The 24,095-nt window shown below is 50.2% G+C and overlaps 1 protein-coding gene across 1 annotated transcript in view; it reads left to right on the forward strand.

Moving 5' to 3' along the window:
- Nucleotides 1-24,095, forward strand: part of LOC119381037 (Bardet-Biedl syndrome 7 protein homolog) — a 793,778-nt gene that overhangs the window by 170,111 nt on the left and 599,572 nt on the right. The window lies entirely within an intron of this gene.

Consider the following 24,095-nt stretch of genomic DNA (forward strand, 5'->3'; position numbering starts at 1 on the left):
TTCTCTTTCTCGGAGTCCCATGTCACTTTAACTGGCTCTGACTTTCGAAGTGCGTCAGTTAGAGGGCTGGCAATGGTAGAGTAGTTTTGCACATAATGCTGATAGTATACCGCTAGCCCAAAGAAAGCCCTTAGCTCAGACTTGGTGGTTGGTCGTGGATAGTTCACGACGGCGGCTACCTTGATCTCTGAAGGTCGACGCCGGCCACGCCCCACAACGTGTCCCAGGTAAGACACCTCGCCGCATCCTAGGTGACATTTAGCAGGTTTCGCTGTAAGACCCGCTTCTTTCAACTTGTTCAGCACGAGTCGTAAATGTTCGACATGTTCGTCCCAGCTGTTCGAGAAGACGGCAACATCATCGAGATATGGCAGTGCGAACTCGGACAGGCCATTAAGAACGCGGTCCATTAGACCCGAAAAGCAATAAGGCGCATTTTTAACGCACAACGTCGTATAAGACCCGCACAACGTCGTATATTTAACGAGCAAGTCCACGGCATGCTTCGATGGGATGGCATTCGACCTTCAGACAGCCCCTGGGCTCGTTGTTGTGAAAAAGAAAAACAAAAAAGCGAAGCTTGCACTAAACACTAAGCCGCGCAAGCCTTCAAACAGCGCAACTGGGCGATTCTGAAGACTAATCTCATTTCTTGCAGGTTGTTTTTAGGCGTTAGGTGATGAGGGTTGTTTCTAGTTTGCTTCTAGGTCACTGCTAGGCTTTAGCTAAGTGATGCTAGGTTATTTCCACGTTTATTCTCATCGCGGGGAGGTTCGAGTTAAACCCCACACAGTAAGACACGACACGGATGTCCAAAGCTAGCGTTCGCACCTCTCATAGATCGACGGGCACGTCGTCGTTGGTCTTCCATCGCTTTGGAGTCTTCTCGTAGCCACCGTTGCCTTTCCCGTTCCCTAATGTTGGACTATCTGTTGCCTTCTTAGTGGACCAGTGGTGAGTAGCGGGATCTAGCCCATTTCTGTGACACATACCTGTTTATGATGATGGCACTTTTCTGATAGGCCGCACAAATTTCTCTGGCGCATACCCGTTTCTTCGGCTAACTGTTGTCTTCTTCATTTTTAATAATAGTAATATTAATAATAATAGGGGTTTAACGTCTCAAAACCACGATACGATTATGAGATACGCCGTAGTGGAGGGCTCCGGAAATTTCGACCACCTGTGGTTCTTTAACGTGCACTTAAATCTAAGTACACGGGCCTCAAACATTTTCGCCTCCATCGAAAATGCAACCGCCGCGGCCGGGATTCGATCCCGCGACCTTCGGGTCAGCAGTCCTTCATTTTTAGTGGACAAGTCGTGAGTAGTGGAATTTAGCCAATTTATGTGGCACATACCCGTTTATTTTTCGTGATAGGCTCGGACACATTACGGCAAGCTTAAACAGTTTCGCTGGTAAAAGGTTGGTTCCGTACGGTTCTGTACGGTTCGCTGTGGAGAAAGTTCATTCGTAAGCACGTTTATCCACTGCTGCGAATAGCCGACGCGATTGAGAGCTTGTAATGAAATTTCTTTTTATTTGTCGATTGGCGCTCGGGGTACCTACGGCAAGTACTCATGGCTGATGACGGTCGCCCGAAGACAGCCTTTGTCACGCCTCACGGGTTGTACGAAATCAACGTCATGACGTTTGGGCTGTGTAATGCGCTAGCGAACTTTTAGCGCGTGATGGATACCATTCTGCGCAACTTTGAAAGGCACACGTGCTTTTGCTATCTCGACGACGTTGTTGTTTTCGCTCCGTCCTGGCATCGTCAGCGCCTCCGGCATGTTCTTACGCGTTTGAGCAACACCGCCCTGCAACTGAACATAAAGAATTGCCCTTTCACAGCACGGCAGCTGACAATACTAGGCTACTTCGTGTCCAAGGATACAACCCTCCAATTTCCGGGCCGTTGCTTAATTTCCTAAGCCAACGTCCATCAAACAATTATTCAGTTTCATTGGCCTGAGTTCTTACTTCCGATGGTTCATTCACCATCTGAATTTCGCCACCATATTTTCATCTCTGACGAATCTCCTTGGTACCAACGGGTCCCTCACCTCGTAGTCACCAGAGTGCGACGAGGCCTTCGCGAATCTCCATCGCCACCCGCCCCTACCCCCCGGCCCCCAATTTCGCGCCACTATGACCCGACAGAGGAGCACAGAAATGACAGCGGGCTCGCTTTTTTCGTGCAGCGCAAACCAGGGTTCTCTCAATATTTCGTGGCTTATGCAAGTCGAAATTACACCGTGCCAAAAATGTTTCTGGTCAACATCTGGGCTCTTCCTAAGTTTCGGCAGTGATTGTATGGCCGTCTATTTGATATCGCCGCAGAACACCACGCATCATTTTGATGGCTGTCATCTTTAAGGAATCGCCTCGGCTGTCTTGCACGTTATAGGCACTTCGGATAACTTCTTCTTGGCCTAGTTGGTATTGCTTACTGTATGACATACTGCCACTAGAAAGAAACATGCACAGAAGAGAGACACGAACAGGACGTTCGTGTCTCTTTGCTGTGTATGTTTTTTTTTCTAGCGGCAGTATGTCATACAGTAGGCACTTCGCCTGCAGGACGACGATCTCTGCATGCTGTACCGCAGTGGACGACAACATTCGCAGACCAGTGCCTTTTCGCTCTCTTCCTTGGCTGCCGACAATGCCCGGTGCTCAGTATCTCCGCTTACTGCTACCTTCACAAAATCGCCTCCGAGAAGCGCAAGGACCTGTGGATTGCCTCCTTAGCAGGCTTGCTCTCTGATCGATCGACACTACCAATGACTCACGCGAAGTACCATCCAGATCAAGATTTCGCCATTTGGGAAGACCTACTCAACTGACGCTACTACTGCTCCGACGGCTGCCAGAGTTTCTTAGTCGTACGGTACCTCGCAGCCTGCGCTCTACAATATGCAGGGCTTTCCACGTCAATCCGCAGTACCACCCAAGAATTTTTAATACTTACCAGCGTCTTCAACAGCGGCACTACTGGCGGGAAATGTGCCGCTACTCCCAGAAGTTCGTCCTCTTTGCCCCGATTGCCAACGCCGGAAATCATCAACATTGTTGCGACCTGCCTTTTTCAGGCTTCAGAGACTCGGGAAGAAGATGCCAGGGAGCATGAAGGGACTGAAGAGAAACTTAACGTGTTTATTGACATTGCTTACGTGGCGTGCATTTCTTTCTTGCATGACGAACATTTCGTCTGGAATTAGCCGCGGGGGCTCATATTAAAGGGTTTCTTTTCCCCAGATCTCTAGATGGGAGGAATTGCTCCAAGTTGGGACGGTACAATCACGTCACAAACAGCACTAAAGAGGGTGTCGCCCACATCCGCCCAGGTCAATGTCCTCGAAGAGGGCGTAGGCACCGCACTCTCCCCTTGTAGCCCCAAGGGGGTCCTTCCTTCACATGTGAAGGCCGCAGGGAGATGGCTTCCACGCTCACAACTGGGTGCTTCAAAAGGTCCGCCGCCCCAAAGTACCTGACCGCTCAATTAGCAGGACGGGTCGTCATCCGTGTTAACGCCGTTCGTCTCGTCAAGGTAGATGTGGTGACCGGAAACCATTATGGTTGTCTCGTCGGACCTTGATGTGTCGGACTGCATGGTGCCTCACTCCTCGTCTAGGGAGGACAATTCAAGTGCTCCAACGGCTGTCAGCAGGCAAGCAGCCCTTTGGCGCCTTGCTCGAAGAACAAGGGGACGCCATTTCCCCTTCGGTGCAGGTGCCGATCGTTACACCATCCCTCCATCAGTTCGTCTGCAACCTTTACGTTGCCCTAGTTGGCATTTTGGATACGTCGGCATTGATTTGTACAGACCCCTTCGGATGACAGCTGCTGGATAACCACTGGGTCATTGTGGCAGTTGAGAACCTCACGCGATATGCTGACGCTGCTGCACTTCCTGCAACTACACAGCGCGACGTTGCCTCCTTCCTGCTTCGTCGATTTATCCTACGTCACGGGCCACCACAATACCTGCTCAGTGACCGTGGTCGTGTTTACCTCTCCGAAGTAGTGGAAGCTATCCTTGTAAGAGTGCCACGTGGTCATAGGTGCGCGCACGGGGTGGCCGCCCCTCCCCCTTGCCACCTAAGAAAGAGGGGGGGGGGCGTCGCGATGAACCTTCGCTCCTACCCCTGAAAGGGAACCCTGCGCAAGCCTATGTTTCATTGTGCCACTACGGCGTACCGATGCTCAAACCAACCGGCTTAAGAGCGCTTCAAGAACACGATCGGCGATATGCATTGAATGTACGTCGCCTGCGACCACACAAACTGGTAGCTTACGTAACTTAATTCTTAAATGACGAGTACAGCACCTCTACTGAGAGCAGCACTAGCTTTTGAGCCTATTTCCTACTGTGCAATCGGGACCCATCGCACGCACCGGCCGTATTCTTCTCACTATGCGCCCATTTCTGACACAGTGAGGCATATCGAAGAGTACCGCGACCTCGCACGGGCCTTCACCTCCAAGGACCAAGAACAGCAGAAGAGCATTCGGTGCGACACTACTTCTGCTCCCACCTTCGTTCCTGGAGCTCCTGTGAGGCTCCCCGTACCTACCACTGCGCCTGATCTCTCCTCAATGTTATTGCCGAAGTATGAAGGTCGTTATCGAGTCGTAGGACGCGCGTCACGCGTCAATTACTTGGTTGAAACCCGTTGAAACATTTTTGGACATGCGCCGTCGTGCACGCTAAATTTTTACTACAGTAAAATACCACTTGAACGAACGTGAGTAAAACAAACTATTCAGTTGTACGAACTTTTCTTAATCCCCTGCCCATGCTCCACGCGCTTCAGCTTAACGAGTTTAGGATTGAGCGCATTTCAGTTCTACGAACATATTTTGTGACACCATTCAATGCCTCTCACGTCATATTGATCACATGTTGTCTGAAAGACTGTGTACAGACAGCGCTTTGCGTTTTGAGGACTGTCACATGCGACTCTCGCGTTGAGACATGCGCCACCCTGTCTATAGAATAGATTCTAGCGAGCGTCCTACTTCACGAAGAAGAAGAAGAGGACGGAGAAGTGACCATTCTAGAGGAAGCGCCAAAAAATTCAGCTACAGAAGCACTGATGTACTTGGAAAAAATTTCCACCATCTCCCGCTAAAGGTAACCATGTGGGGATGCGAAGCAGCGGGGAGATGGTTCGCTTGAGCGGGAGATGGTGTAATTTTTTTAGGAGCTGGCTTGCCAAGTTCTTAAGCTGGGCGAAGTCCCGCGCCGTAAGCTGCATCCATCCATTCAAAGCGTCGTGGAGCGCGAAGTGGAACGCTACGCGCGTCGTATCTTCCCTCTGGCCTGGCCGTTAATTCTCACAGGGCGAGCAGGGAACGCGGTCGACAGGCACGCGAAAGGGTGAGTGGAGAGTGGGAGAGGAGAATTGGAGAGGGGGAGTGGGGAGGAGGGAGTGGAGAGGGGGTGGAGAGGAGGTGTGCGGAGAGGGCTTGCGCATGCGCAGTAAGGGTGGTCAGGACGCACACCACTGGATTGAACTCGGCCATAAGCTGCTTCGCATCTAAGAGTGAAGTACTTCGCTCAACTGCAGAGTGTTTTGTCGGAGAAGGTTTATGAGACCTTAGACACAGTGAATAAATTCATGACCACTGCAGTCCTAAAAGCACAAGTGCAGCAAAAGATGACTACATTTTTCAAAACATGCTAAATAAGGAGAAATTCACATTCAAATAAGCAGCATTGCAAATAAAAGGCACGAATTTCATTTCAATAGCTCATTTTCCCATTAGCTCCTGATAACAGGTTGAAACATACCTATTTTCAGTACGCCAACTTTCACTCTAACGAGCTTCTTACTGGGGTCCCTTGAAAATCTTCCAAGTGAACTTTCACTCTACCGAGTGTCTCAAGCCATACTGTGATGTCTTCACAGGGACGAGCAGATAGGTCACCAGAGAGCTCCGTTTTAGTCCACGGGAGTAATTGTAGCGATGTGGAACTAACGAACACTATAATGGGTCACCCTCTCCAGTGACGTCTAGTCGGTCTGTCTGTACCGCGCATGGCTTGTGGACGCCGGTCGCTCTCGGGTTCGTTAATTGAGCAGCTGATAAAGCTACCGGTTCGGTCGACTCTTAGGCCAGCCAGCTTCTATATATATATATATATATATATGATGAGTAGCGCGGGAGACAAATTACAGCTCATGATTACTGAACTAAATACGGAAAGTAGAAGAGTAGGTCTGAAAATTAATATGCATAAAACTAAAGTAATGTGGAACAATCTCGGCAGAGAACAGCGCTTTGCGATAGGGGGCGAGACACTGGAAGTTGTAAAGGATTACGTCTACTTGGGACAGGTAGTAACCGCGGAGCCGAACCATGAGAGTGAAATAACTCGAAGAATAAGTATGGGATGGGGCTCATTCAGCAAGCATTATCAAATCATAAATGGTAGTCTGCCACTATCCCTCAAGAGGAAGGTATATAACAGCTGCATCTTACCGGTACTTACCTACGGAGCAGAAACCTGGAGGCTTACAAAGAGGGTTTAACTTAAATTGAGGGCGACGTAGCGAGCGATGCAAAGGAAAATGATAGGTGTAACCTTAAGAGACAGGGACAGAGCAGAGTGGGTCAGGGAACAAACGGGGGTTAAGGATATCACAGTTGAAATCAAGAAGAAGAAATGGATATGGGCCGTGCACGTAGCACGTCGGCAGGATAACCGGTGGTCATTCAGGGTAACTCACTGGATTCCAAGAGATGGCAAACGCATGAGGGGGAGACAGAAAATAAGGTGGGTAGATGAGATTAAGAACTTTGTCGGTATAACGTGGCAGAGAGTGGCTGATGATGTGCATATATATATATATATATATATATATATATATATATATATATATATATATATATGCCAAGCACCTCCACCACTTGAAATAATACGCTTCAGCCGACGCTTTATACTTGAGACTACGAAAAACAACGTTTGCTCCGACGAAGACGACGCCCGAGCGAATGAATGACGACAGTTTTTTTACAGATGAGGATGATGAAGTCAAATAAATGCCTACAATATACTGTCACGGGGTCGTGCGGTCGACGAAGGCAGCAGTTGGCGTGTCGAAGATGAAACTTTTTATTCGGCCGTACTTGTGGCCGGGAAAAGGAAAGTCAAACTACAGCAATACACACTGTACACTAACAGCGGCGAACAGAGCATCGGCCGTCGATAAACTGTCCTGCGGTTAGACGTGTCGGCATTTATACATGCAGCATCGAACATTCGAGCCTAATGGCTGGTGGCCGCGTTAGTTCGGGAAAAATCTCAACTGTTCGCGTTTTCGCGCTCAAGCCATGAGAAGATTCTTAGATAATCTGGAAGGTTCCCAGACATAAGGGCGCGGCTTGCGCAAGGCGGCGGCTACGCGTGCAACGGACTAGTTACATAAAAATGACAAAAAGAAGCGCGCGTGGCATTGCCCCTCTCTGAAAAAGCATCGTCGCGATGCTCATAAGAGAATATGTAAGCGGGGAAAATAAGTGCATACACAAATAAAGTCCAATGATAAAGCAAAATGTAGTGCTAAGGTTTGCAAACGCGTGTAAAATGGCTTAGGACGCATGACATGCACGACTTCAGGTCCTGCGCGGCGCCGCTGAGAGATCGTGATGCCGTCCGGGATGACCTCGTAGTCTAGAGCGCCGAGACGTCAAAGAGCCTTGTATTGTCCGAAGTATCGCCGAAGACGATTTTCACTAAGTCCGCTCCGGCGTATCGGTGTCCAGACCCAAACACGGTAGCCGGGCTGGTAATCCACGAAGTGCCGTCGAAGATTGTAACGGCGGCTGTCGGTCGCCTGCTGATAATTGATGGGTAGGCGGGCGAGTTGTCGCGCTTCTTCGGCGCGCTGAAGGTAGACAGTCACGTCGACGTTTTCTTCGTCGGTAACGTTAGGTAGCATCGCGTCGAGCGTCGTTGCGGGGTTCCTTCCGCATACCAACTTGTATTGCGTCATCTGCGTCGTTTCTTGCACGGCTGTGCTGTACGCGAAGGTTACGTACGGAAGGATGGCATCCTATATCTTGTGTTCGACGTTGACGTACATGGCCAGCATGTTGGCGACGGCCTTGTTTAGACGCTCGGTGAGGCCATTCGTCTGTGGGTGGTAGGCTGTGGTCCGGCGATGGCTTGTTACGCTGTATTTCAAGATCGCCTGAGTAAGGTCAGCAGTAATGGTCGTACCTCTGTCGGTGATGAGGACTTCTGGGGCACGATGACGGAGGACGATGTTTTCAACGAAAAACTTGGCTACTGGCGGCACTGCCTTTGCGCAGGACCCTGGTTTCGGCGTAGCGGGTGAGGTAGTCGGTAGCTACGACGATCCACGGCCCCAGTAAGTTCATACCTATTTGCTGGAACAGTCGGTGAAGTGTTTTGATGGGCTGCAGAAGCCCTGCTGGCCTTGTCGGCAGTGTCTTGCGTCGCTGACGGTCCCGGCATGTCCTGACGTAGCGAGCAACGTCGGCAGTAAGGCGTGACCAGTAGTACTTTACCTGTATCCTCGCGAGCGTGCGGGAAAAGCCGAGGTGGCCAGCCGTTGGGCCGTCGTGCTGGGCCTGCAGAACTACTGGTCGCAGTGCCGAAGGTACAACGATAACGTAGCTGGCACGGGCCGGAGAGAAGTCCTTTGCGAGGACGTTGTTGTTCAAGAAAAATAACGCTAATCCTCGCCTGAATAGTTTCCGAACAAAGGCGGTCCTGCCCTTGAGGTACTCCACAAGGCCACTGAGTTCCGGGTTGGCTTGCTGTCGTTTAGCGAAGTCGTCGGCACTTATGGTTCCCAAGAAGCAGTCATCATTGTGATCGTCCTGCGGCGGTGCGTCGACGGGGGCACGAGACAGGCAGTCGGCGTCGGAGTGTTTTCTTACGGACGTGTAAACGACGGTAATGTCGAATTCTTGAAGTCTTAGGCTCCACCGTACAAGGCGACCTGAAAGGTCCTTTAAGGTAGGTCGCCACCTTCGCGAAAAAATTTTACAGTTGCAGTCTAAAAGTTAAAATTATGATTTTGGCTTGTAGGGCTTAGGTAAGTTTAAACTTTAGAATGATGAAACTGCTAAAAATGTAAAACACAATATTTATAAAATCAAAATCTGCCAAAATATGCTTGTCGCGCCAACTGTCATAACTGCAAAATGGTTGGTGCGATTGAAACGAGACTTGGCAGGTACGTAGTGAGGACACTATCCTGTACCTCTAACCTCCACGATCACCCTACCTGTAATTTAAGGCGCGTTAGCATAAAGAGAATGAAAAAGTTTATATTTGACAGGTTTGTTTTGCACACAATTGGCCATAGCAGAATAAGTTACAGCTCATTTTCAGTAATTCTGCTTGAATGCACAACCCAACCTATCAGGAAATGGCATGCAAAATTGTATGCAAAAAATTATCAGAAGGAAAGTTATCACTTCGCGTAAGTGTAGGATGCAAAAAATCGTGTTTTGAGAAAAATGGCTTTAAAGATTTCAGTCGCGTGTACATATAATAAAGAAACATTCAATATGTCTGAAATTCTCCCGGATCATAGCTTGAGACCTCCTCTGAAGCGGCGCATTCTCCTTTAGAGCGAGCTGAAGCACATCTAATTTTTCTAGCTCATTTTGCGTTTCACGCTGACTCTCATCTATGTGCGCCATAGCGGGTCCACTCTTGGTATATTGATTCCATAACTTGCGTTGATGCTTCTTTTTTGTCCTATACTTTGCCATATTTCATGGAGTACTACAACTTTCTCCTTGAAAGGCCACAACTAAGTCCAAGAGTTCGAAGTGGTGTGCGAAAAAGCACATACAGTCGAGCGAAAACACGCACAACTTAAACAACAGTGTGCCGCAGCCGTGTAGTGGAAATATCAAATAAATCAAAAACATTATGCCCCACAAGCTTTAGAATGTACTTAGACACTTAGAATTATGTAATATGTATAAGGAAAGACATGTATGACGACATGGCAGGTGTTGTGGAATCGGAAACCTCCAGTTTCGGTTTCGACGGTGCCTTAGAGGCGTTGGAAAAATGGTCATAACTTTGGAACGGCTCAAGATAATTACATAATGCTTTTCGCTAAATGTTCTTGAATGGACAAGGAGCTTGAAAATGTCGAATTGAAAAAATCATCTTTTTTCAAGAAAATTCGTTTTGAAGGTGGTGACCTACCTTAAGTAAGCTAGTCAACACAAGGCGTGATGGTCGCTCACAACCTTGAAGGGCCTGCCCAGATGATGGCAAGGCACTCCTTTTCTCTTGTAGAATAGTTGGCTTCCGCTTTGGATAGCATAACCCTTTCAAGTCCGTCGGTCCTCTGCACAAGGACGGCGCCGAGTCCTACGCTGCTTGCGTCGGTGTGGATTTCCGTATCGGCGTATTCGTCGAAATGCGCAAGTGCCGGAGACGTCTGCAAGCGTCGTTTCAGCTCTTTAAATGCCTCGACTTGCGCCGTTCCCCACTTAAACTCCACGTCACACTTCGTGAGGTGAGTTAGTGGCTCGGCGATCCGTGAAAATGCCTTGACGAAGCGTCTTTAATAGGCGCACGAGCCGAGAAATCGGCGTACGGCCTTCTTGTCGGTGGGCGGCGGGAAGGCCGCGATGGCAGCTGTATTCCGCGGGCTGGCGTGAACTCCGGATTTGCTAATGACGTGGCCAAGAACAGGAGCTCGTTTTACGCGAAACGGCGCTTTTCTGGCTTCAGGGTGAGTCCGGAGGTCTTGATTGCTTGGAGTACAGCTTGAAGGCGCCGGAGGTGTTCGTCGATGTTTGAGGCAAACACAACGACGTCGTCCAAGTACACAAGTCACTTCAAGCCAGCCAGCACTGTATCCATAACGCGTTGGAATGTCGCAGGTGCCGAGCAAAGGCCAAAAAGCATGACCTTGAACTGGAACAGGCCGTCCGGTGTAATAAAGGCAGTCCTTTCTCGGTCTCTCTCGTCGACTTCGATTTTCCAGTAGCCGGTCTCTAGGTTCATCGACGAAAAGTACTTCGCGTTGTGGAGTCGATCCAGGGCGTCGTCTATCCGTGGGAGAGGGTACACGTCCTTCTTTGGAATTTTGTTCAGGCGACGGTAATCGACGCAAAAAAATAGGGTCCCATCCTTCTTCTTCACTAGCACCACGGGAGACGCCCACGGAGTCTTGGACGGCTGGATAATGTCGCGTAGCATTTCGTCGACTTGTTTGTTAACGACCTCCCGTTCCCGCGTCGAAAACCTGTAGGGACTCCGATGGAGAGGTCGAGCGTTTTCTTATGTTATAATGCTCTGCTTAGCAAGAGGCGTTTGTCGGACCCGCGATGACGACGAGAAATAGTCCTTGTATTCCTGCACAAGCCATCGAAGTTGTTGCTGTTGGCGAGCGGGAAGACTTGGGTTTACGTCGAAGGGTGGCTCAGGTATTGGCGTCGTCGTCGTAGCTTCGTCAGAATCTGAAAAGGCAAACGCATCTCTGGCGGCCAACATTTCGTCGATGTATACAATCATCGTGCCCCTGCTCAGGTGTCTGTATTCTTGGCTGAAGTTCGTTAGCATCACGCTTCCTTTTCCTTCATGCAACCGAGCAATGCCTCTTGCGACGCAAATGTCACGGTCTAGCAGCAAACGCTGATCGCTCTCGATGACACATTCAATGTCTTCAGCTTTTTCGGTGCTGACGGGAATCATGACGCTGGAGCGAGGCGGGATGGTTAACTTGATCCTCACTTTCAGGGCATGTTGCATGGATCCGCATCCGGCGGTGTCGTTTTGTCCGACGATAGGGTTATCGACTTGGTTCTTAAGTCGATGACGGCGCCGTGATGGTTCAAGAAGCCTAGGCCAAGTATGGCATCCCTGAAGAAGTGTTGCAAGAATATGAATCTCGCAGTATACGTGCGATTATTCATTGTGACTCTTGCTATGCAGACTCCAGGCGGCGTTATTAGATGGCCTCCAGTAAAGTCCCTGGATATTTTTTGGAAAGTACCAGCTTTCCTTCAACCGAGGCGCCGCGCCGAGCACCCTCCTCAACCGCCTTCCATCTCCCCGATTCACGGGCCGTCACCCGGGAAACGCGTGCGAACCTTGCTTTTTAAAGACGATAGTCTTTCTTGGGGAACTTAAACGCAGAAATTTTGGTCTGTCTTTCTGTCTGTCTGTCTGTCTTTCTGTTTGTCGGCACGTCCCTCGATTCAGCCACTCGGCCAAAGTTGAACCACTTGCCCAAGGGCCAGCCGTCTTGAACTGGTACGGCTGTTCATACTTGTGAACGTTGTCGATCAAAAAGTAAATATCATGCATATCTGAGGTGCAACATCACTAGGTAAGTATTAGGTGGCGTGTTCCTTTAATAGAAAATGCATACATACGTAATTTTAAGGACCCTAGTTTCTTAAGCTGCGCTGAAAATGCATAAGAATGGAAGATTGAGCGAGTTGGTATGCGTTCATCTTTGTTGAAACAGCGCTCACTAGATGACGACGAAGTAAAAGAAGGCACAGGACAGGCAGCGCCTGTCCTGTGCCTTCTTTTACTTCGTCGTCGTCTAGTGAGCGCTGTTTCAACAAAGCTGAAAATGCGACTGCGCTGAAATTTGCCTTCCTCCGTGCCCTTCGCACGAGCTCATTGTTGTGTTTCGGTTTCGGTTCTGTATTGCACTGTACGAATGCCATGGGTTGGTGTTGAAAAACTTTAGTTTTGAGAAGGCCAAGAAGGTGAAAAAAAATATTTAAAAAATGAAAAAGCAGCGTTGTGGGCGGCCTTCAGGCTGCCGGTTGTGGGCGCCGCTCTGGCGCTCCTGTTTTACCCAGGCGACGTGTAAATAAAAGAGTGTGTGGAGAGTACTCGTTGAGTGCGGACGTTTCTCTGCTTCAGCGCTTCGCACCAAACCGCGTTTTCGGGCTGGCTGGCGTCCCCGCCGGTCGCGTTGGTCACCGCCGGTCTTCGCCTGCTGCTGCGCCGGGACTACCAGCACGCAACACAGCACTCATGTTTCCCGACGTATTGCCAGATGGCGTCCATATCTCACACAGCGCCTCTTCTATCGTCTTTACACGACATTTGCAGCGAAGCACGCAGATACGCGGCCAATTTTTTTCTGATGTTTTCATTTTTCGCCGAACCTGACTTCGGGGTCACCAACGTTGCGCGCGTTATCAGCATGACATAGCATTCTTGATAGGCAAGTGGCGCGAGCCGGGATATAGGGCCGGCGCCCGCACGGTGGCCGTTTGGGAGAGGATATAGATAAGGTTTGGACACTTGGGAGAGGAGGGTTGGACACTTTGGAGAGGATATGGAGGAGAGTGTTGCTACTTTCTGTATATTGAAGGGCCCCTCACCAGGCCACATAGCAAATTTTAGGTAGACGCTGGTAGTTGTTGTGTGCCGAATGAAGAGCAGTATGCCGCAAGAATTTTTCAAATCGGTTCATTACGAGCTGAGAAAAAAAAATGCCCCCACCTCCCCGAAGGGAATCGTGAGGAAATGCGAATGCATTTCTTGCGCCGAGAGTACATGGCGTAGTAATTTTAATGGCGTAAAGCTGGACACGTAGACGCGCTCAAGTGTCTCCCTTTTGGGCGCCTCTTTCAACGAACGCTTCCTACGTGCGTTCGTAATCACCTCAGGGATGTTGCCACCGCCTTCAATGCAGCACAAATGCGTTTAGAACGCGCTGTTTTCAGGCTGTGCCAAGGCAGCACAAACGCTACAAACGCGTTTCAAACGCACTGCATTGAGGCGGTGCCGCAGGGAGGAAAGAGAGCGAACGGCGAGAGAAGGAGCGGCGAAGTACTGCACCTACCCTCTCCTACACTCTTTCCACAAACGCCAGAGCGCGCTCCTCCTCTCCACTCACTCTCCGCTACTCCGGCCGCACCACCTGCTCCGGTTGCTAGGGGCGAAGATAAGCGCGCGCGCCCGCAGCAGTTGCTATGGGAGAGGGAGTGAGAGCGGAGAGGCGCGCGGACAACGCCGGATGCCTTACATAGCCCGACTAAGAAATGCATTCGCATTTAAAACAATAAATTGTAGCGGCGCCAAACCATGATGCGAGGGGGCGAGTGTCAAACGCTTGCCCTCGCCCCGTGTAGCCTTCGCAAGCCAAATCCCTTCCCTGCACTCCTCCCTTGACACATACGCATGAACACATCATGCGCATGCATGGTCACGTGCGCATGACGTGCCCGAGCCAGCCCGAGCACGCGAGCGGCGTTGCACGGCCGCTACCTTTTACAGCGAAAGTTGTTATGAAATCATTTCACCGGCCGTTTTTGGCGCCGTAGTTGTCCGCCGCCGCCGCCGCCGCCGCCGGTGTCCGTAACCAGTATCGCTCAAAATAAGAAAAAAAAACGAAATCAGAAAAAAAAATTCCAGGTTGGAACGAGGTTCGAACCTGGGCCCTCTGCGTGGGAGCCCAGTATTCAACCTCTGCGCCATGCCGGTGCTTGAAACTGCTTTAAAAAGGTCCTATACAGGCTTCATGTCGGGAAGGAACCACAGGAGCATATGCAATATGGCATAGTAGAAGAGTAAAATAAGCACCAAGCGTCGCACAACGCGAATTATGTAACCAGGCGTCACACCATGCGAATTGCGCAACGAGGAGGTTGTTTAATGCTTCCAACCCATTAGAAAGGGCTCTGCCATAATTCTTCATCGTCATCAGGCACAGCATCAACAAAGTGGGCATAATGCCTTACATGCGTTTAGCAGGTACCAATGCTCTCCGTAGAATGACGAAAAATGGCACAGTGCCTGTTGCCCTACATCTCAAAAATTACAATGATTTATAGCGTAGTGGGTTCCTCGCAAGTGCACTTGTATTGGTTGCCAAGGAAGCCCATAAGCGCAGGATCCATTTCCTCGTGGCGTCAGTAAAATTATAATGATTTATAGCGTATTGGCTTCCTCGCAAGAGCACTTGTATTGGTTGTAGAGGGTTGCGCCAGAATGACAAAAAATTGCATTTGCTGCTTCCCTACTTCAAAAAAATTATGATGATTTATAGCGTAGTGGGTTCCTGGCAAGTGCGCTTCTATTGGTAGCCCAGGAGGCTCATCAGACTCCCTTGATCCATTTCCTCAGGCTCTAATTAAGTTAATTCCTTCTCTCTCGCGCTCTCCGTTTCTCCGGTTAACGTATGTTATAAAGCGTGGTGGGACAGTTAAATAACGACCGGGCGTCACACAATATGAATTACGTAAATAGTGGGTCGTTTAAAGCTTCCAACCCATTACAAAGGGCTCAGCCATAATTCTTCATCCTCATCAACCACCGGAATAACAAAGTGCACATAATGCCTCACAGATGGTACCTCGCTTCTCCGCAGAATAACGAACAATGTCGTGGTGGGTGCTTCCCAACTTTCCAAAAATTATGATTTGTGTCGTAGTGGGTACGTTGCTAATGTACTTGTATTAGTAGCCACAAGAGAGTTTATAACGGACTCTAGAAATACCGCTCTTACAGCTTTCGCTGTGACTGTGCTGCGCTTTCCCCGCAGGCCTGGCGTTTTTTTTTTTTTTTTTATGTAGCGGCCGTGGGCGTTGTGACAGCGTTCTCTGTATTGTACTGCCTGTTTCTGCGGGACGGGCATGAAATTTGCGACATTTGTACGGGCATGAGAGTGGCGGTATCATGAGCCAGTGCCGCATTAACGTTTACTTGGACGCGGTAGAATAAATGAGCATAATGAGTGCTCGAACGCGCCAGAACATTACTTTCGTTTCCAGGGCTGGCGTCTGCTCGATGCGCTATCTGCGGGGACATGAACGCATGGGAAAGGGAGGCACATTAGCCCCGCATCTCGCTGCAAATCACGAAAAAAAATGAAACAGACGCACACATTTCCTTTGTGTGTCTCATTATTTCTCTCAAGTTTTATTAATCGATTCAAGCAACAAATTACACAAACTATACATGCCGTGTCAAATAATTATCGCAGTGTCACGTGCTACTGTTGGCGACGTCAGAGCACAGTCGTCTACGTAGAGGACCGACGTCAGAGCACTACCATCTAAGTAGGGCCATTTTCTCATGTACGTCATCCCCTCATTCTCTGGGCGCACGCTCGCGAGAGGAAGGGCAAGCAGCGTTTACCTTGAAATTTGACCCGTTTCCGCGGCGCGCAGCGTTGCAAATTTTGGCAGACGTGATCGTGAACGCCCGGTGTATGTATTGCGCTCATTAGCTCAAAATTGTCAAACCTGGTGAGGGGTCCTTTAAGGGACTTTAGCCTCCAGCGGTACGGATTTCGGGGCCTTCCCAAACAGCTTTAACTTTCTTCAACTTCGCGGCGAAGGGCCCACCGTGTGACGACGGAATAGTCGGCTCCAGTGTCGATGAGAGCTGTGACGTTGTGGCCGTCGATAAGAACGTCGAGGTCGCTAGTTCGTCGTCTTGTGTTGCAGTTAAGTCGTGGCGTCGGGTCACGGCTACGTCGGTTCGCTCCGCTGCTTCCCTGTTGCGTCGTCAGGTCTTGTTCCGGCCGCGCGGTTTGGTCATCAGGGCTCCGCCTGGTTTGAGTCGTGTTCTTAAGGCTTCGTCCTGGCGTCGTCGTCGGCGGTGTAGCGTCTTCGGTAGTTCGTCGTACAGCAACCGCACCTCCATCGGTTGCTGCCCTTACTTTTCCGGCTATAGGCTTGCGGAACGGCCCCAGTTAGAGCCGCTGTACTGCTGTCCTCGCTGAGGGGACCGATTGCGTCCAGGCGACGGCGAACGGTGCGGATGTCGAGGTGTCCATTCAGTGGTGGCCAAGTAGTCGGTGATGACACGTGGTTGCTCACCGCGCTGTGGAAGCGGTGCGTTGACGGCGAGGCTGCGTGGGCCCATCTCACGGTACTGGCAGCGGCAGTAGGTGTGGCCGGCTTCACCGCAGTGGTCCCAGAGCGGGCGGTTGTAAGGTGCACGCCTGACGTCTGCTTTCCTTGGTGCGTAGCACTGGCCAACAGGAGGACGGTATGGCCGCGGTGGTAGCGGCGGCGTCTGGTGACGGTAGCGCGGCTGTGCGGCGTCTTAACGTGGGCGCGGAGAGGGAGCGTCGCGGCGGGCTACAGCAGCGTAGCTCATGGCTTGCGCCTGAGTCTGTGGTGGTTTGAGGGTGCCCAGGGACTCCTCGAGCAATGTCTTCGATCGAGTCCCCTTGAGGCTGTAGTGATGGTAACAGCTTGCGCAGTTCCTCCTGCACGATCGCTCGCATCGTTTCGCGCAGCTCGTCAGAGCCAAGGGCAGGAACAGCTGGGCTGTCTTGAATTGATCGACGATTGTATTGGCGCGTTCGCATTTCAAGAGTATTCTCGATGGTCGTTGCTTCCGAGACGAATCTTAAACTGTCGACGGGGCGTTCCGTATCAGCCCCGCGAAGAGCTCCTGCTTGACTCCTCGCATAAAAAAGCCAACTTTCTTGCCTTCGGGCATGACAGGGTCTGCATGACGGAGCAGCCTTGTCATCTCTTCCGTGAAGAGCGCCGCGTTTTTGTTCGGCATATGCACGCGGGTCTCGAGCAAATCCTCAGCCCTCTCTTTGAGGACGACGCTCGTGAATTCCGCGAAGAACCTTGTTGCGAAAAAGTTCCCACGTTCTCAAGGTTCGCTCTTGGTTCTCGAGCCACTTACGAGCGGCGTCTTCCAAGCCAAAGTACACATGTCGTAGCTTGTCTTCGTTGGTCTGGGCATTGAAAAGAGCGGCTCGGCCGTAGGCTTTGAGCCAGCTTCCCGGGTCTTCGAATGACGATCCGCGGAAGGTGATCGGCGCAGGCTGCACGGGTCAGTCATGGTCGCTGCGGTCGATGTTAAGAAGTGGGGCTGCCTGGATTTTGGGAAGGAGCCTGTGCTCTGGCTCCAGTCCCTTCTGCCTGCGGCTTGTTCGACGATCCGGGTTTTCTTTGCCGTCGTCCTCGTCGCGGCTTGGGCTTGGGTCAGCGCTTTGCGGGGAGTCCGGATCATGAAAGAAGCAGCACGTCCACCAGATGTCACGGGGTCGTGACGTCGACGAAGGCAGCAGTCAGCGTGTCGAAGACGAAACTCTTTTATTTGGCCGAACTTGTGGCCGGGAAAACGAAAGTCAAACTACAGCAATACACACTGTACACTGATAGCGGCGAACAGAGCGTCGGCCGTCGATAAACTGCCCTGCGGTAAGGCGCGTCGGCATTTATACATGCAGCATCGAACGTTGGAGCCTTATCGCTAGTGGCCGCGTTAGTTCGAGAAAAATCTCAACTGTTCGCGTTTTCGCATTCAAGCCATAAGGAGATTGTAAGATAATCGGAAGATTCTCAGACATAAGGGCGCGGCTTGCGCAAGGCGGCGGCTACGCGTGCAACGGACTAGTTACATAAAAATGAGAAAAACAAGCCAGCTTGGTCCATATATATATATATATATATATATATATATATATATATATATATATATATATATATTGTGGGGAATGTGACAGAGACAGCACCGTTCCTGGGCTAGCTGTTCTAATCTGACTCTTCGTCTTTCTCTACCTACCGCATGCTGCCGGCGCCCGAAGCCCAGCGTCGTTCCCGGTCATCACACTCGGCGATGACTGCGAGCGCGCGGAGCTGCCGACACTGTTTCGGGTGGACGGTGTTGACTGCATCGTGGCGGTCGGCCTCGACCACGCTGCAACATGGTTTGGTGGTCTGCCAGAAACGTCTCTGGGGGGCGACACTGGGTGCAACGCTGTGGTCGAAGTTCTCGGTCACGCTGGCCTCTGGCACAGAAAGCTCTGGCGGGCGCCACTGGCTCTGGCGGGCGCCACTGGCTGTGCCATCGATGTCGTTCGTCTCGCTGACGACTGTCTTGCTGCACGTAGGAGCAATGCAGAGGAGACCGTGGACGACGTACAAAAAGGAGTTGGTTGACCGGATCCCGATTGGTCACAATGCGCTGGTGTGGTGGTATGCCACGTATCGGCGAAGCGAGAGCGATACTCCGTGCCGGCGCGTAACACGACTTCTGCTTTGGCCGATCCGCTGCCATCGGGCCAGTGCACCGCGAGTTCTCGAAGGCAGCAGGTCTTGAGTAAATGCCGCGTGAATCCGAGCCGGGGAGGTCATGCGAACAGGGGTCAGAACCCGTGTCATAAGACGGATACTCGGGCTGCACGGCCAGTTGTCGGCTAGCAGTGACTTCAGCCTTGCTCGTCGCCATGGCTTCGTTGACTTCACTCAGCAACCTTATGAAGTCCGAAGCGATGTCGTCGGGAGGAGGCGCAGGTGGTATGGGAAGGTCGTTTGTGAGAATGATGCTTTCTTCTATCTGGAGTTCGCTGACCGAGACTTCGCTCAGCAGGGAGTGGCCACCTCCTTCTACCTCCCATGTCTGCGCTGACAACCGAGGGTGTTGCATCAATGGCTTACGAAGCTTGTCGTTCCTGATATCCGTAGGTGATATCCGTTCCTGATATCCGAGCGAAGACGTCCTCGAGGACAGCGTCACAGAATTCCGCAGATGCATAGAGGTCTCGACCTCTGGTATTAACGGTGTCATGTCCGACACGTATGCAGAGTACGAGACACGAAGTGGTGAGCACGACCTCGGTCCGCTGCTTAAACTGGGGCAAGCTGCGACGCTGTCTGCCGGTGAACGGCAGTGCGCAGTTTCAGCCTCGAGGAGGTGGTCTTCTCGAGCTTCGTCCTCGGTAACAGACGTTTTAGATTCGTTGATGGCGTCATGGGAAATCGGGCCGAAAGCAGCAATCAGAGCTGCACACCATTCCGGCCATGACTGTCGCTTGATGCCGTCGTAGTTGTGCCATGCGTTGGCTGCATCTCGGAGATGGTATATGGCAACGAGCCTTTTATGATCGTCAAGCCAGGCATGACGAGAGCCGAGCGCATTGACCGTGCCTATCCAGGCGTCGGCATCGTCTTGGAATCGGCTGAACTTCGGCAGTTCCCAAACAACCGGTGATGGCAAGGTGCAGGACGGAGCCGGGAGCTCAACGATGCAAGCAGTCGAGCTGGTGCAATAGCTGCGTGATGGCCCGCGTAAGCTCCTCGACGCTGTCGGGTGAGAAACCCGAAGAGTCAGGGTTCACGTCCGAGGAGTAGGTAGCGGTCGCCGCACGCATGGCACCGAGATTCACGATCAAGGAAGCCTGGACGGCGTCCCTTGGCAGCTCGGATGATGGCAGAGTACTGGGAGCGGGATGTAAGCCACGGGAAGCGTGAACGGCATTCTGAATGGACCCGTGCGCATACTTGCCATGAGGTAGTAGCATGGTGTCCGTTAGGTCGTGCCCTCGAAACACAGAGGAGGCATGGACGCCGTCCACTGGTGGTGTGATGGGCAGCTGAAGTGGCGTTCGGGTCGATGACTCCATCGCAAGGAAGCGTGGACGGCGTTCCTTAACCGGAGGGACCCGAGTAGCCAAGACGAACGACGTCTTGCAGTTGCAACCTCGTTGTTAGGGTTCCCGAACCATTTGTGGCTGCGCCATTGTGAGGAACGAGACAGAGACCGCACCCGTTCCTGGGCCAGCTGTTCTAATATGACTCTTCGTCTTTCTCTACCTTCCGCATGCTGCCCGCGCGCCCGAAGCCCAGCGTCGTTCCCGGTCATCACAATATATATATATATATATATATATATATATATATATATATATATATATATATATATATATATATATATATATATATATATATATATATATATACACATTCAATGGGAAAGTTCAGTGGGTCCGGTACGTATAGGAAAACAAGACGGTGCACGTACGAGGAAGCAATATTTTATGCCTAACGTTTCGGCCGTGGCACAGCCTTCGTCAGAGAATGAATGAAAAATATACAAGGCATATGCCGCTTTTAAGGGCCACAGAAATCGCAGTATCAATCGGAATGGTGATTACAAGAAAAACGCCACAAGTATCAAAACAAACCGTAGTGACAATATATTTTGATATGCCACCTCGAGTGACATGATAAGTGCTTTAACCCAAAATACAGACAAGAAACCGTCGCACGGGAAATATTAAAAGTAAAGCAACATTGATTAAGTTGTGACAGAGGAACACGAGACATTTGGGCAACATGCGTGGCAAAACAAATATTATGCGCACGTGTAGGGCATACAGTAAGATACTAAAAGATGAGTACACATGTAACAATTACACAGTTACTTTGGTAGCTATATTACCAATGGAGCAGACAATTTCAATGTAGTATGTGAAAGAAAAGCACTGCAAATACAAATATACAGAAAGGTGTGTGTGTGTGTGTGTGTGTGTGTGTGTGTGTGTGTGTGTGTGTGTGTGTGTGTGTGTGTGTGTGTGTGTGTGTGTGTGTAGGGGCTGGGGGGTGAGGTGAGCGCATCAGTATGTTTAACTTTGTTGCACAGAAAGAAAGGCAACGCGTCCGATGCTTTCGTTTATGCCGGAGTCAAGACAGTTGAATTTGTTAATGAGGTAAGATTCGCGAAGTTCTCGGTCCTGATGAGTTTTAAATCCAGGCTGTAGTATTGTGGCCTTGATTTTTTCAAAAGAGTGACCTGGCATCTGGACATGCTTTGACAGGGGAAGATGAGGTAAGTTAGAAGCGTGGGCCCTGTGATTGTTAAAACGTAATCTAAATGACGTTTCGGTTTGACCGATGTATTGCTTGCGGCACGTGGAGCACTCAAGCATGTATATAACATTTGCGCTGTCGCAAGTAAAGTCACCGTTGATTCTCAGAGAAAAGTTTGAGGCGCTGCTAGTTACGGAATGCGAACTTGTCATGTGTGGGCAGACCTTGCAGCGGGGTTTACTGCAAGGGTGGCAGCCACCATAGTTGGATCGGTTGTTTATTGTCGATGATGTTACGGTATCACGTAGATTACGTGATCGGCGATACACTACCCTGGATGGTTCCGTAAAAATGTCTTTCAGGCGGTCACTTTGAATCAAGATATTGTGGTGTTTCTTAAGAATGTTGGCCACCTTAGGGGCCGATGCTGAGTGCGTTAGGACGAGATTCACATTGTTACGGGAAGAGCTTGCTGATTGTTTGTTACTCGTAAGCAAATCCTTGCGGTCGACGTTGTCAGCCTTTTTGAGGGCGTCGTCAATGATTCGTGCGGGGTATCTTTGTCTGGTTAGTGCACCTCGAAGGTGTTCGCAGTTGCGAATGAATTCATTGCTGTCGGAACAGATGCGTTTAAAGCGAATGGCCTGACTATATGGAATACTAGTTTTGCAGTGTTTTGTGTGACTACTTTGAAAATGAAGGTACTGATGTCTATCGGTTGGTTTCCTGTACAGCTTGGTCGTCAGTTTCTGCTCGTCCAATGTTACTGTGACGTCAAGAAAGTTAACACTGATGGCCGAGTACGAATGCGAGAACGATATATTTGGATGGGCATTATTAAAATCCTCGAGGAAAGAAAGAAGCTGGGATTCCCCATGATGCCATATTAAAAATATATCGTCGATAAAGCGTTTGTAGTAAAAAGGCTTCAAATCGCGGCGCGCAAGAAACTCGTTTTCTAAGAGGCCCATAAAGATATTTGCGTAATTAGGGCCAGTCCTGGTACCCATAGAAGTTCCGCTAACCTGAACATAGTGTTGTCCGTTGAAGTCGAAGTTGTTTAGTTCAAGAATAATTTAAGGAGCGTAGCCAGTGTGGAGGAGTCAATTGTTTTGTCGAGGTCAGACTCGTTGTACGCGTGCACAACAGCATGGATACCATCAAAATGGGGAATATTAGTGTAAAGGGAGCAAACATCAAGTATCACCAGAAGAGACCCATCAGGAATATCTAAATCATTTATATCGTTTAAAAAATGATTCGTGTCTTTAATGTACGAGGGAAGTGTGACGGGAATGGAACAAATAATGCTATCGACGTAACGTGAAAGGTTCTCAGCCACCGTACCTATTCCAGACACAATCGGTCTACCGGGATTGTTTTCTTTATGAATTTTAGGCAAGGTATAGAACCTACCCGCCACCGGGCTCAGGGGAACCAGCGTACGTAATGCAGATTGAGCTATTTGTTTTCTTTCACAAGATCCGCCACAACATCACTGACAACACATTTGAACTGTTCCGTCGGGTCATTGTTAAGGCGCCTGTAGTATGTGGTGTCATCAAGTTGCCTCTGAGCTTCATCAATGTAGCTATCGGCATCCATTACCACCACTGCACCACCTTTATCTCCCGGCTTAATTACTATGTCGGTGCGGCTTGCCAGTGCTTCAATAGCCCGAGTCTCTTTGAAGCTGAGGTTGTGGCGGAATGGCGAACGCGTTTTATACGCTTTGAGTATATCCTGCTGTACAGCTCGTATGTATAGGTCAAGGCATTTATCTCGTTGCGTAGGCGGAATCCAGTGTTTACCAGTCGGTAGCGTGGAACTGATTGCCGATCTTCATAACTTCGAAAGAAACATGCGATTGCGCGAGTACTTCTTCAACCGCCAATCAACTGAACAAATCAGTTCCACGCTACCGACTGGTAAACACTGGATTCCGCCTACGCAACGAGATAAATGCCTTGACCTATACATATGAGCTGTACAGCAGGATACACTCAAAGCGTATAAAACGCGTTCGGCATTCCGCCACAACCTCAGCTTCAAAGAGACTCGGGCTATTGAAGCACTGGCAAGCCGCACCGACATAGTAATTAAGCCGGCAGATAAAGGTGGTGCAGTGGTGGTAATGGATGCCGATAGCTACATTGATGAAGCTCAGAGGCAACTTGATGACACCACATACTACAGGCGCCTTAACAATGACCCGACGGAACAGTTCAAATGTGTTGTCAGTGATGTTGTGGCGGATCTTGTGAAAGAAAACAAAATAGCTCAATCTGCATTACGTACGCTGGTTCCCCTGAGCCCGGTGGCGGGTAGGTTCTATACCTGGCCTAAAATTCATAAAGAAAACAATCCCGGTAGACCCATTGTGTCTGGAATAGGTACGGTGGCTGAGAACCTTTCACGTTACGTCGATAGCATTATTTGTTCCATTCCCGTCACACTTCCCTCGTACATTAAAGACACGAATCATTTTTTAAACGATATAAATGATTTAGATATTCCTGATGGGTCTCTTCTGGTGATACTT

The sequence above is a fragment of the Rhipicephalus sanguineus genome, chromosome 2, assembly GCF_013339695.2.
Source record: "Rhipicephalus sanguineus isolate Rsan-2018 chromosome 2, BIME_Rsan_1.4, whole genome shotgun sequence".
Taxonomy (NCBI): Eukaryota; Metazoa; Arthropoda; class Arachnida; order Ixodida; family Ixodidae; genus Rhipicephalus; species Rhipicephalus sanguineus.